The 21,633-nt window shown below is 45.6% G+C and overlaps 1 protein-coding gene and 1 long non-coding RNA gene across 3 annotated transcripts in view; one reads left to right on the top strand and one right to left on the bottom strand.

Annotated features, from left to right (window-relative positions):
- Nucleotides 1-21,633, top strand: part of LOC118375671 (slit homolog 3 protein-like) — a 501,749-nt gene that overhangs the window by 83,541 nt on the left and 396,575 nt on the right. The window lies entirely within an intron of this gene.
- LOC127913964 (uncharacterized) lies at nt 15,924-17,184 on the bottom strand. 2 transcript variants are annotated; one of them, XR_008087429.1, is made up of 3 exons: nt 17,119-17,184; nt 16,555-16,601; nt 15,924-15,990 (listed from the first exon to the last, which is right to left on the bottom strand). It is a non-coding gene; the product is annotated as an uncharacterized LOC127913964 (long non-coding RNA). The 2 variants fall into 2 exon arrangements; XR_008087430.1 differs by lacking the exon at nt 17,119-17,184 and adding an exon at nt 16,884-16,949.

Genomic DNA, 21,633 nt, shown 5'->3' with positions numbered 1-21,633 from the left:
CTTCAGGGTCTTCACTGTCTTCAGGGTCTTCAGGGTCTTTAGGTTCTTCACTGTCTTCAGGGTCTTTACTGTCTTCAGGGTCTTCACTGTCTTCAGGGTCTTCAGGTTGTTCACTGTCTTCAGGTTCTTCACTGTCTTCAGGGTCTTCACTGTCTTCAGGGTCTTCACTGTCTTCAGGAACTTCAGGGTCTTCACTGTCTTCAGGGTCTTCACTGTCTTCAGGAACTTCAGGGTCTTCACTATCTTCAGGATCTTCAGGGTCTTCACTCTTCAGAGACTTCAGGGTCTTCACTGTCTTCAGGGTCTTCACTGTCTTCAGTGTCTTCACTGTCTTCAGGGACTTCAGGGTTTTCAGGGTCTTCACTGTCTTCAGGGTCTTCACTGTCTTCAGGGTCTTCACTCTCTTCACTGTTTTCACTGTCTTTAGGGTCTTCACTGTCTTCACTCTCTTCCGGGTTTTCACTCTCTTCAGGGTCTTCACTGTCTTCAGGGTCTTCATGGTCTTTAGGTTCTTCACTGTCTTCAGGGTCTTCACTGTCTTCAGGGTCTTCAGGTTGTTCACTGTCTTCAGGGTCTTCACTGTCTTCAGGGTCTTCACTGTCTTCACTGTCTTCAGGAACTTCAGGGTCTTCACTATCTTCAGGATCTTCACTGCCTTCACTGTCTTCAGGGTTTGCAGGGTCTTCACTGTCTTCAGGGTCTTCACTCTCTTCACTGTCTTCAGGGTCTTCACTCTCTTCAGGGTCTTCACTCTCTTCAGGGTCTTCACTGTATTCAGGTTCTTCACTGTCTTCAGGGTCTTCAGGTTGTTCACTGTCTTCACTGTCTTCAGGGTCTTCACTCTCTTCACTGTTTCACTGTCTTCATCTTCACTGTCTTCACTGTCTTCAGGGCCTTCACTGTCTTCAGGTTGTTCACTGTGTTCACTGTCTTCAGGGTCTTCAAAGTCTTCAGGGACTTCACTGTCTTCAGGGTCTTCACTGTCTTCACTGTATTCAGGTTCTTCACTGTCGTCTGGTTCTTCACTGTCTTCAGGGTTTTCACTGTCTTCACTGTCTTCAGGGCCTTCAATGTCTTCAGGGTCTTCACTGTCTTCAGGGTCTTCACTCTCTTCACTGTTTTCACTGTCTTCAACTTCACTGTCTTCACTCTCTTCCGGGTCTTCACTCTCTTCAGGGTCTTCACTGTCTTCAGGGTCTTCGGGGTCTTTAGGTTCTTCACTGTCTTCAGGGTCTTCACTGTCTTCAGGGTCTTCACTGTCTTCAGGCTTTTCAGGTTGTTCACTGTCTTCAGATTCTTCACTGTCTTCAGGGTCTTCACTGTCTTCAGGGTCTTCACTGTCTTCACTGTCTTCAGGAACTTCAGGGTCTTCGCTATTTTCAGGATCTTCAGGGTGTTCACTGTCTTCAGAGACTTCAGGGTCTTCACTGTCTTCAGGGTCTTCACTGTCTTCAGTGTCTTCACTGTCTTCAGGGACTTCAGGGTCTTAAGGGTTTTCAGGGTCTGCACTGTCTTCAGGGTCTTCACTGTCTTCAGGGTCTTCACTCTCTTCACTGTTTTCACTGTCTTCAGGGTCTTCACTGTCTTCACTCTCTTCCGGGTTTTCACTCTCTTCAGGGTCTTAACTGTTTTCACTGTCTTCAGGGTCTTCAGAGTCTTCACTGTCTTCAGGAACGTCAGGGTCTTCACTGTCTTCAGTGTCTTCACTGTCTTCAGGGTCTTCACTCTCTTCACTGTTTTCACTGTCTTCAACTTCACTGTCTTCAATCTCTTCCGGGTCTTCACTCTCTTCAGGGTCTTCACTGTCTTCAGGGTCTTCAGGGTCTTTAGGTTCTTCACTGTCTTCAGGGTCTTCACTGTCTTCAGGGTCTTCACTGTCTTCAGGGTCTTCAGGTTGTTCACTGTCTTCAGGTTCTTCACTGTCTTCAGGGTCTTCACTGTCTTCAGGGTCTTCACTGTCTTCACTGTCTTCAGGAACTTCAGGGTCTTCACTATCTTCAGGATCTTCAGGGTCTTCACTGTCTTCAGAGACTTCAGGGTCTTCACTGTCTTCAGGGTCTTCAGTGTCTTCACTGTCTTCAGGGACTTCAGGGTCTTAAGGGTTTTCAGGGTCTTCACTGTCTTCAGGGTCTTCACTGTCTTCAGGGTCTTCACTCTCTTCACTGTTTTCACTGTCTTCAGGGTCTTCACTGTCTTCACTCTCTTCCGGGTTTTCACTCTCTTCAGGGTCTTAACTGTTTTCACTGTCTTCAGGGTCTTCAGGGACTTCACTGTCTTCAGGGACTTCACTGTCTTCAGGGTCTTAACTGTCTTCACTGTATTCAGGTTCTTCACTGTCTTCAGGGACTTCAGGTTCTTTAGGTTATTCACTGTCTTCAGGGTCTTCACTGTCTTCAGGGTCTTCACTGTCTTCAGGGTCTTCAGGTTGTTCACTGTCTTCAGGTTCTTCACTGTCTTCAGGGTCTTCACTGTCTTCAGGGTCTTCACTGTCTTCACTGTCTTCAGGAACTTCAGGGTCTTCACTATCTTCAGGATCTTCAGGGTCTTCACTCTTCAGAGACTTCAGGGTCTTCACTGTCTTCAGGGTCTTCACTGTCTTCAGTGTCTTCACTGTCTTCAGGGACTTCAGGGTTTTCAGGGTCTTCACTGTCTTCACTGTCTTCAGGTTCTTCACTCTCTTCACTGTTTTCACTGTCTTTAGGGTCTTCACTGTCTTCACTCTCTTCCGGGTTTTCACTCTCTTCAGGGTCTTCACTGTCTTCAGGGTCTTCAGGGTCTTTAGGTTCTTCACTGTCTTCAGGGTCTTCACTGTCTTCAGGGTCTTCAGGTTGTTCACTGTCTTCAGGGTCTTCACTGTCTTCAGGGTCTTCACTGTCTTCAGGGTCTTCACTTTCTTCACTGTCTTCAGGAACTTCAGGGTCTTCACTAGCTTCAGGGTCTTCACTGTCTTCAGCGTCTTCACTGTCTTCAGGGACTTCAGTGTCTTCACTGTCTTCAGGGACTTCAGGGTCTTCACTGTCTTCAGAGTCTTCACTGTCTTCAGGGTCTTCACTCTCTTCACTGTTTTCACTGTCTTCATCTTCACTGTCTTCACTCTCTTCAGGGTCTTCACTCTCTTCAGGGTCTTCACTGTCTTCAGGGTCTTCAGGTTGTTCACTGTCTTCAGGGTCTTCACTGTCTTCAGGAACTTCAGGGCCTTCACTGTCTTCAGGGTCTTCACTGTCTTCAGGGTCTTCACTGTCTTCATGGACGTCACTGTCTTCGGGGACTTCAGTTTCTTCACTGCCTTCACTGTCTTCAGGGTTTGCAGGGTCTTCACTGTCTTCAGGGTCTTCACTGTCTTCAGGGTCTTCACTGTCTTCAGGGTCTTCACTGTCTTCACTGTCTTCAGGAACTTCAGGGTCTTCACTATCTTCAGGATCTTCAGGGTCTTCACTCTTCAGAGACTTCAGGGTCTTCACTGTCTTCAGGGTCTTCACTATCTTCAGTGTCTTCACTGTCTTCAGGGACTTCAGGGTTTTCAGGGTCTTCACTGTCTTCACTGTCTTCAGGTTCTTCACTCTCTTCACTGTTTTCACTGTCTTCAGGGTCTTCACTGTCTTCACTGTTTTCAGGGCCTTCAATGTCTTCAGGGTCTTCACTGTCTTCAGGGTCTTCACTCTCTTCACTGTTTTCACTGTCTTCAACTTCACTGTCTTCAATCTCTTCCGGGTCTTCACTCTCTTCAGGGTCTTCACTGTCTTCAGGGTCTTCAGGGTCTTTAGGTTCTTCACTGTCTTCAGGGTCTTTACTGTCTTCAGGGTCTTCACTGTCTTCAGGGTCTTCAGGTTGTTCACTGTCTTCAGGTTCTTCACTGTCTTCAGGGTCTTCACTGTCTTCAGGGTCTTCACTGTCTTCAGGAACTTCAGGGTCTTCACTGTCTTCAGGGTCTTCACTGTCTTCAGGAACTTCAGGGTCTTCACTGTCTTCAGGATCTTCAGGGTCTTCACTCTTCAGAGACTTCAGGGTCTTCACTGTCTTCAGGGTCTTCACTGTCTTCAGTGTCTTCACTGTCTTCAGGGACTTCAGGGTTTTCAGGGTCTTCACTGTCTTCAGGGTCTTCACTGTCTTCAGGGTCTTCACTCTCTTCACTGTTTTCACTGTCTTTAGGGTCTTCACTGTCTTCACTCTCTTCCGGGTTTTCACTCTCTTCAGGGTCTTCACTGTCTTCAGGGTCTTCATGGTCTTTAGGTTCTTCACTGTCTTCAGGGTCTTCACTGTCTTCAGGGTCTTCAGGTTGTTCACTGTCTTCAGGGTCTTCACTGTCTTCAGGGTCTTCACTGTCTTCACTGTCTTCAGGAACTTCAGGGTCTTCACTATCTTCAGGATCTTCACTGCCTTCACTGTCTTCAGGGTTTGCAGGGTCTTCACTGTCTTCAGGGTCTTCACTCTCTTCACTGTCTTCAGGGTCTTCACTCTCTTCAGGGTCTTCACTCTCTTCAGGGTCTTCACTGTATTCAGGTTCTTCACTGTCTTCAGGGTCTTCAGGTTGTTCACTGTCTTCACTGTCTTCAGGGTCTTCACTCTCTTCACTGTTTCACTGTCTTCATCTTCACTGTCTTCACTGTCTTCAGGGCCTTCACTGTCTTCAGGTTGTTCACTGTGTTCACTGTCTTCAGGGTCTTCAAAGTCTTCAGGGACTTCACTGTCTTCAGGGTCTTCACTGTCTTCACTGTATTCAGGTTCTTCACTGTCGTCTGGTTCTTCACTGTCTTCAGGGTTTTCACTGTCTTCACTGTCTTCAGGGCCTTCAATGTCTTCAGGGTCTTCACTGTCTTCAGGGTCTTCACTCTCTTCACTGTTTTCACTGTCTTCAACTTCACTGTCTTCACTCTCTTCCGGGTCTTCACTCTCTTCAGGGTCTTCACTGTCTTCAGGGTCTTCGGGGTCTTTAGGTTCTTCACTGTCTTCAGGGTCTTCACTGTCTTCAGGGTCTTCACTGTCTTCAGGCTTTTCAGGTTGTTCACTGTCTTCAGATTCTTCACTGTCTTCAGGGTCTTCACTGTCTTCAGGGTCTTCACTGTCTTCACTGTCTTCAGGAACTTCAGGGTCTTCGCTATTTTCAGGATCTTCAGGGTGTTCACTGTCTTCAGAGACTTCAGGGTCTTCACTGTCTTCAGGGTCTTCACTGTCTTCAGTGTCTTCACTGTCTTCAGGGACTTCAGGGTCTTAAGGGTTTTCAGGGTCTGCACTGTCTTCAGGGTCTTCACTGTCTTCAGGGTCTTCACTCTCTTCACTGTTTTCACTGTCTTCAGGGTCTTCACTGTCTTCACTCTCTTCCGGGTTTTCACTCTCTTCAGGGTCTTAACTGTTTTCACTGTCTTCAGGGTCTTCAGAGTCTTCACTGTCTTCAGGAACGTCAGGGTCTTCACTGTCTTCAGTGTCTTCACTGTCTTCAGGGTCTTCACTCTCTTCACTGTTTTCACTGTCTTCAACTTCACTGTCTTCAATCTCTTCCGGGTCTTCACTCTCTTCAGGGTCTTCACTGTCTTCAGGGTCTTCAGGGTCTTTAGGTTCTTCACTGTCTTCAGGGTCTTCACTGTCTTCAGGGTCTTCACTGTCTTCAGGGTCTTCAGGTTGTTCACTGTCTTCAGGTTCTTCACTGTCTTCAGGGTCTTCACTGTCTTCAGGGTCTTCACTGTCTTCACTGTCTTCAGGAACTTCAGGGTCTTCACTATCTTCAGGATCTTCAGGGTCTTCACTGTCTTCAGAGACTTCAGGGTCTTCACTGTCTTCAGGGTCTTCAGTGTCTTCACTGTCTTCAGGGACTTCAGGGTCTTAAGGGTTTTCAGGGTCTTCACTGTCTTCAGGGTCTTCACTGTCTTCAGGGTCTTCACTCTCTTCACTGTTTTCACTGTCTTCAGGGTCTTCACTGTCTTCACTCTCTTCCGGGTTTTCACTCTCTTCAGGGTCTTAACTGTTTTCACTGTCTTCAGGGTCTTCAGGGACTTCACTGTCTTCAGGGACTTCACTGTCTTCAGGGTCTTAACTGTCTTCACTGTATTCAGGTTCTTCACTGTCTTCAGGGACTTCAGGTTCTTTAGGTTATTCACTGTCTTCAGGGTCTTCACTGTCTTCAGGGTCTTCACTGTCTTCAGGGTCTTCAGGTTGTTCACTGTCTTCAGGTTCTTCACTGTCTTCAGGGTCTTCACTGTCTTCAGGGTCTTCACTGTCTTCACTGTCTTCAGGAACTTCAGGGTCTTCACTATCTTCAGGATCTTCAGGGTCTTCACTCTTCAGAGACTTCAGGGTCTTCACTGTCTTCAGGGTCTTCACTGTCTTCAGTGTCTTCACTGTCTTCAGGGACTTCAGGGTTTTCAGGGTCTTCACTGTCTTCACTGTCTTCAGGTTCTTCACTCTCTTCACTGTTTTCACTGTCTTTAGGGTCTTCACTGTCTTCACTCTCTTCCGGGTTTTCACTCTCTTCAGGGTCTTCACTGTCTTCAGGGTCTTCAGGGTCTTTAGGTTCTTCACTGTCTTCAGGGTCTTCACTGTCTTCAGGGTCTTCAGGTTGTTCACTGTCTTCAGGGTCTTCACTGTCTTCAGGGTCTTCACTGTCTTCAGGGTCTTCACTTTCTTCACTGTCTTCAGGAACTTCAGGGTCTTCACTAGCTTCAGGGTCTTCACTGTCTTCAGCGTCTTCACTGTCTTCAGGGACTTCAGTGTCTTCACTGTCTTCAGGGACTTCAGGGTCTTCACTGTCTTCAGAGTCTTCACTGTCTTCAGGGTCTTCACTCTCTTCACTGTTTTCACTGTCTTCATCTTCACTGTCTTCACTCTCTTCAGGGTCTTCACTTTCTTCAGGGTCTTCACTGTCTTCAGGGTCTTCAGGTTGTTCACTGTCTTCAGGGTCTTCACTGTCTTCAGGAACTTCAGGGCCTTCACTGTCTTCAGGGTCTTCACTGTCTTCATGGACGTCACTGTCTTCGGGGACTTCAGTTTCTTCACTGCCTTCACTGTCTTCAGGGTTTGCAGGGTCTTCACTGTCTTCAGGGTCTTCACTCTCTTCAGGGTCTTCACTGTATTCAGGTTCTTCACTGTCTTCAGGGTCTTCAGGTTGTTCACTGTCTTCAGGGTCTTCACTGTCTTCAGGAACGTCAGGGTCTTCAGGGTCTTCACTGTCTTCAGGGTCTTCACTGTCTTCATGGTCGTCACTGTCTTCAGGGACTTCACTGTCTTCACTGTCTTCAGGGTCTTAACTGTCTTCGCTGTATTCAGGATCTTCAGGGTCTTCACTGTCTTCAGAGACTTCAGGGTCTTCACTGTCTTCAGGGTCTTCAGTGTCTTCACTGTCTTCAGGGACTTCAGGGTCTTAAGGGTTTTCAGGGTCTTCACTGTCTTCAGGGTCTTCACTGTCTTCAGGGTCTTCACTCTCTTCACTGTTTTCACTGTCTTCAGGGTCTTCACTGTCTTCACTCTCTTCCGGGTTTTCACTCTCTTCAGGGTCTTAACTGTTTTCACTGTCTTCAGGGTCTTCAGGGACTTCACTGTCTTCAGGGACTTCACTGTCTTCAGGGTCTTAACTGTCTTCACTGTATTCAGGTTCTTCACTGTCTTCAGGGACTTCAGGTTCTTTAGGTTATTCACTGTCTTCAGGGTCTTCACTGTCTTCAGGGTCTTCACTGTCTTCAGGGTCTTCAGGTTGTTCACTGTCTTCAGGTTCTTCACTGTCTTCAGGGTCTTCACTGTCTTCAGGGTCTTCACTGTCTTCACTGTCTTCAGGAACTTCAGGGTCTTCACTATCTTCAGGATCTTCAGGGTCTTCACTCTTCAGAGACTTCAGGGTCTTCACTGTCTTCAGGGTCTTCACTGTCTTCAGTGTCTTCACTGTCTTCAGGGACTTCAGGGTTTTCAGGGTCTTCACTGTCTTCACTGTCTTCAGGTTCTTCACTCTCTTCACTGTTTTCACTGTCTTTAGGGTCTTCACTGTCTTCACTCTCTTCCGGGTTTTCACTCTCTTCAGGGTCTTCACTGTCTTCAGGGTCTTCAGGGTCTTTAGGTTCTTCACTGTCTTCAGGGTCTTCACTGTCTTCAGGGTCTTCACTGTCTTCAGGGTCTTCAGGTTGTTCACTGTCTTCAGGGTCTTCACTGTCTTCAGGGTCTTCACTTTCTTCACTGTCTTCAGGAACTTCAGGGTCTTCACTAGCTTCAGGGTCTTCACTGTCTTCAGCGTCTTCACTGTCTTCAGGGACTTCAGTGTCTTCACTGTCTTCAGGGACTTCAGGGTCTTCACTTTCTTCAGGGTCTTCACTGTCTTCAGGGTCTTCAGGTTGTTCACTGTCTTCAGGGTCTTCACTGTCTTCAGGAACTTCAGGGCCTTCACTGTCTTCAGGGTCTTCACTGTCTTCAGGGTCTTCACTGTCTTCATGGACGTCACTGTCTTCGGGGACTTCAGTTTCTTCACTGCCTTCACTGTCTTCAGGGTTTGCAGGGTCTTCACTGTCTTCAGGGTCTTCACTCTCTTCAGGGTCTTCACTGTATTCAGGTTCTTCACTGTCTTCAGGGTCTTCAGGTTGTTCACTGTCTTCAGGGTCTTCACTGTCTTCAGGAACGTCAGGGTCTTCAGGGTCTTCACTGTCTTCAGGGTCTTCACTGTCTTCATGGTCGTCACTGTCTTCAGGGACTTCACTGTCTTCACTGTCTTCAGGGTCTTAACTGTCTTCTCTGTATTCTGGTTCTTCACTGTCTTCACTTTCTTCAGGGTCTTCAGGTCTTCACTGTCTTCAGGTTCTTCACTGTCTTCAGGGTCTTCACTGTCTTCAGGGTCTTCACTGTCTTCACTGTCTTCAGGGCCTTCAATGTCTTCAGGGTCTACACTGTCTTCGGGAACCACAGGGTCTTCACCTTCTTCAGCATCTTCACTGTCTTCAGGGACTTCAGGGTCTTCACTGTCTTCAGGGTCTTCATGTTGTTCACTGTCTTCAGGTTCTTCACTGTCTTCAGTGTCTTCACTGTCTTCAGGGTCTTCACTGTCTTCACTGTCTTCAGGAACTTCAGGGTCTTCACTGTCTTCAGGATCTTCAGGGTCTTCACTGTCTTCAGCGTCTTCACTGTCTTCAGGGACTTCAGGGTCTTCACTGTCTTCAGGGACTTCAGGGTCTTCACTGTCTTCAGAGTCTTCACTGTCTTCAGGGTCTTCACTCTCTTAACTGTTTTCACTGTCTTCATCTTCACTGTCTTCACTCTCTTCAGGGTCTTCACTCTCTTCAGGGTCTTCACTGTCTTCAGGGTCTTCAGGTTGTTCACTGTCTTCAGGGTCTTCACTGTCTCCAGGAACTTCAGGGCCTTCACTGTCTTCAGGGACTTCACTGTCTTCAGGGTCTTCACTGTCTTCATGGTCGTCACTGTCTTCAGGGACTTCAGGTTCTTCACTACCTTCACTGTCTTCAGGGTCTTCAGGTTGTTCACTGTCTTCAGGGTCTTCACTGTCTTCAGGAACTTCAGGGTCTTCACTGTCTTCAGAGTCTTCTCTGTCTTCAGGGTCTTCACTCTCTTCACTGTTTTCACTGTATTCAGGTTCTTCACTGTCTTCAGGGTCTTCAGGTTGTTCACTGTCTTCACTGTCTTCAGGGCCTTCACTGTCTTCAGGGACTTCAGGGTCTTAACTGTCTTCGCTGTACTCGGGTTCTTAACTGTCTTCTCTGTCTTCAGGGTCTTCACTGTCTTCAGGAACGTCAGGGTCTTCAGGGTCTTCACTGTCTTCAGGGTCTTCACTGTCTTCATGGTCATCACTGTCTTCAGAGACTTCACTGTCTTCAGGGACTTCACTGTCTTCACTTTCTTCAGGGTCTTAACTGTCTTCACTGTATTCAGGGTCTTCACTCTCTTCAGGGTCTTCACTGTCTACAGGGTCTTCACTGTCTTCAGGTTGTTAACTGTTTTCAGGAACTTCACTGTCTTCACTGTCTTCAGGGTCTTCACTGTCCTCAGGTTCTTCACTGTCTTCAGGGTCTTCAGGTTGTTCACTGTATTCAGGGTCTTCACTGTCTTCATGGACTTCAGGGTCTTCACTGTCTTCAGGTCCTTCACTATCTTCAGGTTCTTCACTATCTTCAGGTTCTTCACTGTCTTCAGGGTCTTCACTGTCTTCAGGGTCTTCCCTCTCTTCACTGTTTTCACTGTCTTCAGGGTCTTCACTGTCTTCAGGTTCTTCACTCTCTTCCGGGTCTTCACTCTCTTCAGGGTCTTCACTTTCTTCAGGAACTTCACTGTCTTCAGGGTCTTCACTGTCTTCAGGTTCTTCACTGTCTTCAGGGTCTTCAGGTTGTTCACTGTATTCAGGGTCTTCACTGTCTTCAGGGACTTCAGGGTCTTCACTGTCTTCACTGTCTTCAGGGTTTGCAGGGTCTTCACTGTCTTCAGGGTCTTCACTCTCTTCAGGGTCTTCACTGTCTTCGATGTCTTCATTTTCACTGTCTGCACTATCTTCAGGGTCTTCACTGTCTTCAGGGTCTTCACTGTCTTCACACTCTTCACTGTATTCACTGTCTTCAGGGTCTTCACTGTCTTCAGGTTCTTCACTATCTCCAGGTTATTCACTGTCTTCAGGGTATTCACTGTCTTCACTGTCTTCAGCGTCTTCACTGTCTTCAGGGCCTTCAATGTCTTCAGGGTCTTCACTGTCTTCAGGAACCACAGGGTCTTCACTGTCTTCAGCGTCTTCACTGTCTTCAGGGTCTTCATTGTCTTCAGGGTTTTCAGGGTCTTCAGGTTCTTCACTGTCTTCAGGGTCTTCAGGTTGTTCCCTGTCTTCACTGTCTTCAGGGTCTTCACTCTCTTCACTGTTTTCACTGTCTTCATCTTCACTGTCTTCACTCTCTTCAGGGTCTTCACTCTCTTCAGGGTCTTCACTGTCTTCAGGTTCTTCACTGTCTTCAAGGTCTTCACTGTCTTCACTGTCTTCGGGGTCTTAACTGTCTTCGCTGTATTCAGGTTCTTCACTGTCTTTACTGTCTTCAGGGTCTTCAGGTTCTTCACTGTCTTCAGGTTCTTCACTGTCTTCAGGGTCTTCACTCTCTTCAGGGTCTTCACTGTCTTCAGGGTCTTCACTGTCTTCAGTTTCTTCACTGTCTACAGGGTCTTCACTGTCTTCAGGTTGTTCACTGTCTTCAGGAACTTCACTGACTTCACTGTCTTCAGGATCTTCACTGTCCTCAGGTTCTTCACTGTCTTCAGGCTATTCAGGTTGTTCACTGTATTCAGGGTCTTCACTGTCTTCATGGACTTCAGGTTCTTCACTATCTTCAGGTTCTTCACTGTCTTCAGGGTCTTCACTGTCTTCAGGGTCTTCACTCTCTTCACTGTTTTCACTGTCTTCAGGGTCTTCACTGTCTTCAGGTTATTCACTCTCTTCCGGGTCTTCACTCTCTTCAGGGTCTTCACTGTCTTCAGGAACTTCACTGTCTTCAGGGTCTTCACTGTCTTCAGGTTCTTCACTGTCTTCAGGGTCTTCAGGTTGTTCACTGTATTCAGGGTCTTCACTGTCTTCAGGGTCTTCACTGTCTTCACTGTCTTCGGGGTCTTCACTCTCTTCAGGGTCTTCACTGTCTTCGATGTCTTCATTTTCACTGTCTGCACTATCTTCAGGGTCTTCACTGTCTTCAGGGTCTTCACTGTCTTCACACTCTTCACTGTATTCACTGTCTTCAGGGTCTTCACTGTCTTCAGGTTCTTCACTATCTTCAGGTTATTCACTGTCTTCAGGGTCTTCACTGTCTTCACTGTCTTCAGCGTCTTCACTGTCTTCAGGGACTTCAGGGTCTTCACTGTCTTCAGGGTTTTCAGGGTCTACACTGTCTTCAGGGTCTTCACTGTCTTCAGGGTCTTCACTCCCTTCACTGTTTTCACTGTCTTCATCTTCACTGTCTTCACTCTCTTCCAGGTCTTCACTCTCTTTAGGTTTTTCACTGTTTTCAGGGTCTTCAGGTTGTTCACTATCTTCAGGGTCTTCACTGTTTTCAGGAACTTCACTGTCTTCAGGGACTTCACTGTCTTCAGGGTCTTCACTGTCTTCAGGGCCTTCACTGTCTTCACTGGCTTCAGGGTTTGCAGGGTCTTCACTGTCTTCGGGGTCTTCACTCTCTTCAGGGTCTTCACTGTCTTCGAAGTCTTCATCTTCATTGTCTTCACTATCTTCAGGGTCTTCACTGTCTTCACTGTCTTCAGGGTCTTTACTCTCTTCAGGGTCTTCACTCTCTTCACTGTCTTCAGGGTCTTCACTCTCTTCAGGGTCTTCACTGTATTCACTGTCTTCAGGGTCTTCACTGTATTCACTCTCTTCACTGTATTCACTGTCTTCAGGGTCTTCACTGTATTCACTCTCTTCACTGTATTCACTGTCTTCGGGATCTTCACTGTCTTCAGGGTCTTCACTCTCTTCACTGTATTCACTGTCTGCAGGGTCCTCACTGTCTTCACTGTCTTCGATGTCTTCATCTTACATTTACATTTCACTGTCTTCACTCTCTCCAGGGTCTTCACTCTCTTCACTGTCTTCAGGGTCTTCACTGTCTTCAGGGTCTTCACTGCATTCACTCTCTTCACTGTATTCACTGTATTCAGGGTCTTCACTGTATTCACTCTATTCACTGTCTTCAGGGTCTTCACTGTATTCACTCTATTCACTGTCTTCAGGGTCTTCACTGTCTTCACTATCTTCACTGTATTCACTGTCTTCAGGGTCTTCACTGTATTCACTCTCTTCACTCTATTCACTCTCTTCACTCTATTCACTGTATTCACTGTCTTCAGGGTCTTCACTGTATTCACTCTCTTCACTCTGTTCACTGTATTCACTGTCTTCACTGTCTTCAGGGTCTTCACTGTCTTCACTGTCTTCAGGGTCTTCACTTTCTTCAGGGTCTTCACTGTCTTCACTCTCTTCACTGTATTCACTGTCTTCACTGTCTTCACGGTCTTCAGGGTCTTCACTGTCTTCAGGGTTTTCTGCTGGATTTCACTGTATTATTTCTGACATTTTTAATACGATTATCATTCTTGGGTGCTTCCGGACCCTCCAGGACACCTCTGCTGTGTTAAGTGTGTGTGGAGGAGGGTCGAACATCAAAAGCCCAGCCAAAAAGATGAGCACTGCTGACAGCCATGTTTCACTGTTTCAATGTTTCATTGTTTGAATGTTTCACTGTTTCAAAGTTTCACTCCCATCCCATCCCCTCTCTCTCTCTCTCTCTCTCTCTCTCTCTCTCTCTCTCTCTCTCTCTCTCTCTCTCTCTCTCTCTCGCCAGTCAGCAGGATTTTAACTCAAAATAACATGTTGGCCTTAGGATTTCTCTCTTCCCTTCCCCCTATAGAAATGAAATCGGACTGCACACTGCGATGGAAAGGTCTGTCTTCTAAGCAGTATTCCATCATGTAAAAAATGACTACAAGGGGTGAAAATATCCCTCTGTGAGAGAAGAAAAGGATAAATGGAATAGGAGGGATAGGAGAAATGGAATAGGAGGGATAGGAGGAATTGAATAGGAGGGATAGGAGAAATGGAATAGGAGGGATAGGAGAAATGGAATAGGAGGGATAGGAGAAATGGAATAGGAGGGATAGGAGAAATGGAATAGGAGGGATAGGAGAAATGGAATAGGAGGGATAGGAGAAATGGAATAGGAGGGATAGGAGAAATGGAATAGGAGGGATAGGAGGAATGGAATAGGAGGGATAGGAGAAATGGAATAGGAGGGATAGGAGAAATGGAATAGGAGGGATAGGAGAAATGGAATAGGAGGGATAGGAGAAATGGAATAGGAGGGATAGGAGAAATGGAATAGGAGGGATAGGAGAAATGGAATAGGAGGGATAGGAGACATGGAATAGGAGGGATAGGAGAAATGGAATAGGAGGGATAGGAGAAATGGAATAGGAGGGATAGGAGAAATGGAATAGGAGGGATAGGAGGAATGGAATAGGAGGGATAGGAGAAATGGAATAGGAGGGATAGGAGAAATGGAATAGGAGGGATAGGAGAAATGGAATAGGAGGGATAGGAGAAATGGAATAGGAGGGATAGGAGAAATGGAATAGGAGGGATAGGAGAAATGGAATAGGAGGGATAGGAGAAATGGAATAGGAGGGATAGGAGAAATGGAATAGGAGGGATAGGAGAAATGGAATAGGAGGGATAGGAGAAATGGAATAGGAGGGATAGGAGAAATGGAATAGGAGGGATAGGAGAAATGGCCCAGTATTTAGAGGATGCTTTGAGGATGGTGTTGTTTCATGTCTCTAAATGGGATAACATTCTGAACTGCATGGACCTCTGCACCTCGCTCCTTGTTGAGGCAGTTGTAATGGAGTCAGTCTTGTTCAATTTGCCCCAAAGCAGTGAGCTGACCTGCTGTGACACTGGACCACCTCCCCTCGAACAACAACAGGAATGTATGTTATGCTCCGGTTTACAATGTCTCTCTCTTACAAATCCCCCATTGTTGTTAGGACACGGCAGATAGATGGAAGTAGAGAAAACAAGCCCACATTCATTAAGTTAATGAATAAACCATCATGTATTTGTGAAACGCATGTATGATCCCACAGAAACACTGTAAATAATGCATGACACTCCACCTAAAGCTGCAACACAACATCTGAAACTCAGCGAGCGGTGTGTGTGTGTGCGTGTGTGCGTGCGTGCGCATATAGCGGCTTTGTCGTCTTTCTGGGAAAAGTCAGCCTCCCCCTGAGAAAAACAACAACATAATGCATCAAACAAATGAGCCAGACCGCTGTGTTCCTCACCAACCTCCAGAAAAATGTCTCATACTGCATCAAAACACAACATTCCCAAACTCCATTCCAAATCTAAACATCTTTATAAACCAAAGGATCTGTGCGCAACACGAAAGGCTGATCACAGTGTTATTTCTCAGAGCCAGTCACTTAGATATTAGCATTGTGCAAAAACAAACAGTGTGTCTGAAAGCAGGCCTGTCTCTGCTGTCGTGACGATGGTTGTGATGATGATGGTAGGCTACATTGTGAGGATAAAGATTTTGGCTGCTGGTTTATTTTCCTGTGAGAAAACAAATAGGGGTTAGCTGGTGTTGCTACGGTGTCCAGCTCAACACAGAGATGTGGGTAAAGGGACTGGGTAACTGGAGTGTGAGGACAAAAGGAGAGGTTATTTGTCATTATGTCTCTAAGCCTAGTGGACACAGAGCACAGGCTGGCTGACAACACCAAGTCACAGCAATGAGGCATCCTGTAGAGGACAGTGTTGCTTAGCTCTTCTGGCTCTATATGCTAATGAGAGATGTGAAGTGGCTGGATGTAGTTAAATCAAATCAAACTGTCAAGGGATGACGCTGGAGAGGAGAAGCACGTACGGCGAGTCCAACTTTTAATAGGGAGCGGACATAGAACGAGACAGGAACAGCGTCAGCACATGGGTAACACAGACAAATTACAATTAATGCAGCAGCAGGGAACAGAGCTGGGGAACTGACAAATATAGGGGAGGTAATAAACAGGTGATTGAGTGAGTCCAGGTGAGTCCAATATAGCTGATGCGGGTGACGAGGGAAGGCAGGTGTGCGTAAATGAAGGGGGCAGGAGTGAGTAATGCAGGGAAGCCTGGCGCCCTCAAGAGCCAGGGGGAAAGAGTGGCAGCAGGCGTGACTCAGACTTTATTTGTCACATGCGCCTAATACAACAAGTGTAGACCTTACCATGAAATGCTTACTTACAGGCCCTTAACCAACAGTGTAGACCTTACCATGAAATGCTTACTTACAGGCCCTTAACCAACAGTGTAGACCTTACCATGAAATGCTTACTTAAAAGCCCTTAACCAACAGTGTAGACCTTACCATGAAATGCTTACTTACAAGCCCTCAACCAACAGTGTAGACCTTACCATGAAATGCTTACTTACAGGCCCTTAACCAACAGTGTAGACCTTACCATGAAATGCTTACTTACAAGCCCTTAACCAACAGTGTAGACCTTATCATGAAATGCTTACTTACAGGCCCTTAACCAACAGTGTAGACCTTACCATGAAATGCTTACTTAAAAGCCCTTAACCAACAGTGTAGACCTTACCATGAAATGCTTACTTACAGGCCCTTAACCAACATTGTAGACCTTACCATGAAATGCTTACTTAAAAGCCCTTAACCAACAGTGTAGACCTTACCATGAAATGCTTACTTACAGGCCCTTAACCAACAGTGTAGACCTTACCATGAAATGCTTACTTACTGGCCCTTAACCAACAGTGTAGACCTTACCATGAAATGCTTACTTACAGGCCCTTAACCAACAGTGTAGACCTTACCATGAAATGCTTACTTACAGGCCCTTAACCAACAGTGTAGACCTTACCATGAAATGCTTACTTAAAAGCCCTTAACCAACAGTGTAGACCTTACCATGAAATGCTTACTTACAAGCCCCCAACCAACAGTGTAGACCTTACCATGAAATGCTTACTTACAGGCCCTTAACCAACAGTGTAGACCTTACCATGAAATGCTTACTTACAGGCCCTTAACCAACAGTGTAGACCTTACCATGAAATGCTTACTTACAAGCCCTTAACCAACAGTGTAGACCTTACCATGAAATGCTTACTTACTGGCCCTTAACCAACAGGGTAGAAATTACCATGAAATGCTTACTTACAAGCCCTTAACCAATAGTGTAGACCTTACCATGAAATGCTTACTTAGAAGCCCTTAACCAATAGTGTAGACCTTACCATGAAATGCTTACTTACAGGCCCTTAACCAACAGTGTAGACCTTACCATGAAATGCTTACTTACAGGCCCTTAACCAACAGTGTAGACCTTACCATGAAATGCTTACTTACAAGCCCTTAACCAACAGTGTAAACCTTACCATGAAATGCTTACTTACAAGCCCTTAACCAACAGTGTAGACCTTACCATGAAATGCTTACTTAAAAGCCCTTAACCAACAGTGTAGACCTTACCATGAAATGCTTACTTAAAAGCCCTTAACCAACAGTGTAGACCTTACCATGAAATGCTTACTTACAGGCCCTTAACCAACGTTGTAGACCTTACCATGAAATGCTTACTTACAAGCCCTTAACCAACAGTGTAAACCTTACCATGAAATGCTTACTTACAAGCCCTTAACCAACAGTGTAGACCTTACCATGAAATGCTTACTTACAGGCCCTTAACCAACAGTGTAGACCTTACCATGAAATGCTGACTTAAAAGCCCTTAACCAACAGTGCAGTTCAAGAAGAGTTAATAAAATATTTACCAAATAAACTAAAGTAAAATAAAAGTAACACAATAAAATAACAATAACGAGGCTATATACAGGGGGTACCGGTACCGAGTCAATGTGCGGGGGTACAGGTTAGAGGTAATTTGTACATGTAGTTAAGGGTGAAGTGACTATGCATAGATAATAAACAGTGACTAGCAGCAGTGTATAAAACAAATTGGGGGGGTCAATGTAATAGTCCGGTGGCCATTTGATTAATTGTTCAGCAGTCTTATGGTCCTAGACTTGGCGCTCCGGTACCGCTTGCCATGCGGTATCAGAGAAATAAGTCTATGACTTGGGTGACTGGAGTCCCTGACAATTTTATGGCCTTTCCTCACCTGTAACACCATCAGTACATGTGTACATTCACCATTAGTACATGTGCACATTCACCATCAGTATATGTGAACAAATCATCATCAGTACATGTGTACATTCACCATTAGTACATGTGCACATTCACCATCAGTATATGTGAACAAATCATCATCAGTACATGTGTACATTCACCATCAGTACATGTGCACATTCACCATCAGTACATGTGTACATTCACCATCAGTACATGTGCACAAATCACCATCAGTACATGTGCACATTCACCATCAGTACATGTGTACATTCACCATCAGTACATGTGTACATTCACCATCAGTACATGTGTACATTCACCATCAGTACATGTGCACATTCACCATCAGTACATGTGTACATTCACCATCAGTACATGTGTACATTCACCATCAGTATATGTGCACATTCACCATCAGTACATGTGTACATTCACCATCAGTATATGTGCACAAATCACCATCAGTACATGTGCACAAATCACCATCAGTACATGTGTACATTCACCATCAGTACATGTGTACATTCACCATCAGTACATGTGTACATTCACCATCAGTACATGTGTACATTCACCATCAGTACATGTGTACATTCACCATCAGTACATGTGTACATTCACCATCAGTACATGTTTACATTCACCATCAGTACATGTGTACATTCACCATCAGTACATGTGTACAAATCACCATTAGGGTTGCAAAGGGTCTGAAACTTTCCGGTAAATTTGTGAAATTATTCCAGTTAAGCCCTGGAATTTTGGGAATTTTGCTTAAATTCATAAAAAAGTTAGCTTAAAACAGTGAACCGTTTTGGGGAATGCACATAAGGCAATTCTAGGTCTTGCGGCATATTTTGGTTAAACTATCCACAATCCGTGCTTCCCGGGTGACGCAGTGGTCTAAGGCTGTGGCTGTGCCATCAGAGACTCTGGATTCGAGCCCAGGCTCTGTCGCAGCCGGCCGCGACCGGGAGATCCATGGGGCGACGCACAATTGGCCTAGCGTCGTCCGGATTAGGGAGGGATTTTCCGGTAGGGATATCGTGCACTAGCAACTCCTGTGGCGGGTCAGGCGCAGTGCATGCTGACCAGGTCGCCAGGTGCACGTGTTTCCTCCGACACATTGGTGCGGCTGGCTTCCGGGTTGGATGCGCGCTGTGTTAAGAAGCAGTGCGGCTTGGTTGGGTTGTGTTTCGGAGGACGCATGGCTTTCGACCTTCGTCTCTCCCGAGCCCGTACGGGAGTTGTAGCGATGAGACAAGATAGTAACTACTAAACAATTGGATACCACGAAATTGGGGAGAAAAAGGGGGTAAAATAAATAAAGAATAACAAAACAAAAAAATTAAACTATCCACAATCCAATGGAATTGCAACCCTCCGCATGCACAGTGCATTCTTCCATCACATGCACAGTGCATTCTTCCATCACATGCACAGTGCATTCTTCCATCACATGTACAGCTGATTCTCAAGATCTTGCACACTATTGAGATGCTATTGAGCCCACACTACTACACTGTCTGAGCCAAGGATTACATGCTTTCTGGTAAATTTTGATTATACTACTGGGTGGTGTGAATATTTTATATGACATACTTGTTAACTAGTAAATAGTAGCCTACAGCAAAGTTTTAAAAAAATAATTTCTAACTTGTTAACAATTTCTGCTAGTTAGTTTTTGCTACCCTGTGGGTTTTAGTTTGCTTGAGCATGCTAAATGAGGAGTGTTAATTCACCTGTTTCCATACATGTTTCATTTTAAAAATGTATCTTACAAAGCAGTTTAATATAACTGCTTAACTATTTACCTGTACATGGAATTGTATTTGTTCGGCCAAGTGCATAACGAACGTTGTGAGTTCCCTCAGTGCTCACAACAAGCAATCTCTGACAATTGTCCCTCTACTTCTATTCGAGGTGAAAATGATGAATCAGACACCTTATCGATAGCAACAGCTCATGGTCCTCCTGGAATCAGAGTTTTATTTTGACTCAATGGAGGAACATAGTCAGAGAAATGCTGATGAATGTCTTGCTCGAACTGTGTATGCAACTGGTTCTTTGATGCTCACAGGCAATGTGTATTGGAAGAGATTTCTGAATGTTCTTCACCCAGCATACACCCCTCCAACCAGACATGCTTTATCTACTCATTTGCTGGATGCAGAATTCAACAGAGTTCAAGTGAAGGTCAAGCTAATCATAGAGAAAGCAGACGGTATTGCAATCATCTCTGATGGGTGGTCGAATGTTTGTGGAAAAGGAATAATTAACTACACCATCTCCACCCCTCAACCATTATACTCCAAGAAATGGCCATATCACACAGTCTGCCGATATGGCCAGCCTCATCAAGAGGATCCTCCTGGATGATGCATTTTGAGAGAGAGTGGTAAGTAGCCTGAAACTCCTGAAACCTATAGCATTAGCCATTGCACGGATGAGGGAGATAATGCCATCCTGTTCAGACTCTGCTTGCAGATGTAAGAGAAGAAATCTGTACTGCCCTGTCCACTTCACTGTTGCTCCAAGCAGTTCTGAAATACATCGAAAACCGTGAAGACTTCTGCCTATAAAGCCCAAATACGCCACATAGGACATGTTGGACCCCAAGTATGCTGGCAGGAGCATTCTGTCTGGTGCGGAGATCAACAAGGCCTATGGTGTCATCACTACCGTGTCTTGCCACCTTGGCCTGGATGAGGGCAAGGTTCTTTGCCTCCATCATCCTCCAAATCCCACCAACATCAGCCACCTCAGAGCGCAACTGGTCCTTGTTTGGGAACACACACACCAAAGCACGCAACAGGCTGACCAATACAAGGATTGAAAAATTGGTGGCCAACGGGGAAAATGTAGGGCTTTTTGAGCCTGACAACAAGCCATCCTCAACAAGGTTGGAAAGGGACAGTGAAGATGAGGCCTCAGAGTCTGATGTTCAAGAGGTAGACATTGAGGAGGTCCAGGGAGATGACATGGAAGCCATCTTTTTACAGATGTATGTTGAAAATGTTTTTGGGAGATGCTATGGATCATTGGGGATCATTGAAATTTCACTTTCTTTTGTTTTTCATTGAAATCACCCCATGTGAAGAGTCAACTCATTTAATTAAAGTTCAAATCGTAACAATTTATTTAATTTATATTGGAAGATTTTAATCATTTAAAATTATGTCTACCTGTGATAAGGTTTACGTTTCTGTCTCCATATGATATGGTAAATATATCCAATGCAAAATACATCAACATTTAAATGCTATTAATATTCATTTGCATATATTTCCGTTAATTCCCATATATTCCTGTTAATTCCCATATATTCCCATTAATACCCACGGGAAGTTTCCACCTCTGAATATTCCCCAAAATGTGCAACCCTATTCACCATCAGTACATGTGTACTGTTCATTTCCCCATCCTCCTCACTTTCCTCAGCCTCCTCATCCTCCTCAGCCTCCTCATCCTCCTCCTCCCCTCCTTCCCATCCTCATCATCCCCATCCTCCTCATCTCCATCTTCCTTATCCTCCTCATCATCCCATCCTTGTCATCCTCCTCATCATCCCCATCCTCCTCATCCTCCTCATCTTCTCCATCCTTCCCATCCTCCTCATCATCCCCATCTTCCTTATCCTCCTCATCATCCCATCCTTGTTATCCTCCTCATCATCCCCATCCTCCTCATCTTCTCCATCATCCCCATCCTCCTCATCTTCCCCATCCTTGTCATCCTCACAATAATGCCGTAGAAAGAGATACGGTCTATGGGGCTTTTCTTGTGATTCTGTGGGAGATATCCATGAGGGTGTGAAGCAAGGTCTGGTCTTTGGGTCATGTAGTCATTCAAAACTCCATGTTTACACTCTCACTGGAGGTCACGTGACTCAGAACATGTCAGTGCCAGACATACACACACAGTCTCAAACCATTAAAAGCACTATCCCAATAGTCTATATAAGAACCTCCTAGTAATTTATAGAACC

The sequence above is a fragment of the Oncorhynchus keta genome, chromosome 30 (assembly GCF_023373465.1).
Source record: "Oncorhynchus keta strain PuntledgeMale-10-30-2019 chromosome 30, Oket_V2, whole genome shotgun sequence".
In the NCBI taxonomy this organism is placed as follows: domain Eukaryota; kingdom Metazoa; phylum Chordata; class Actinopteri; order Salmoniformes; family Salmonidae; genus Oncorhynchus; species Oncorhynchus keta.
Note: the sequence above shows the minus strand (reverse complement) of the source record. Positions and strands in the feature narration are given on the sequence as shown.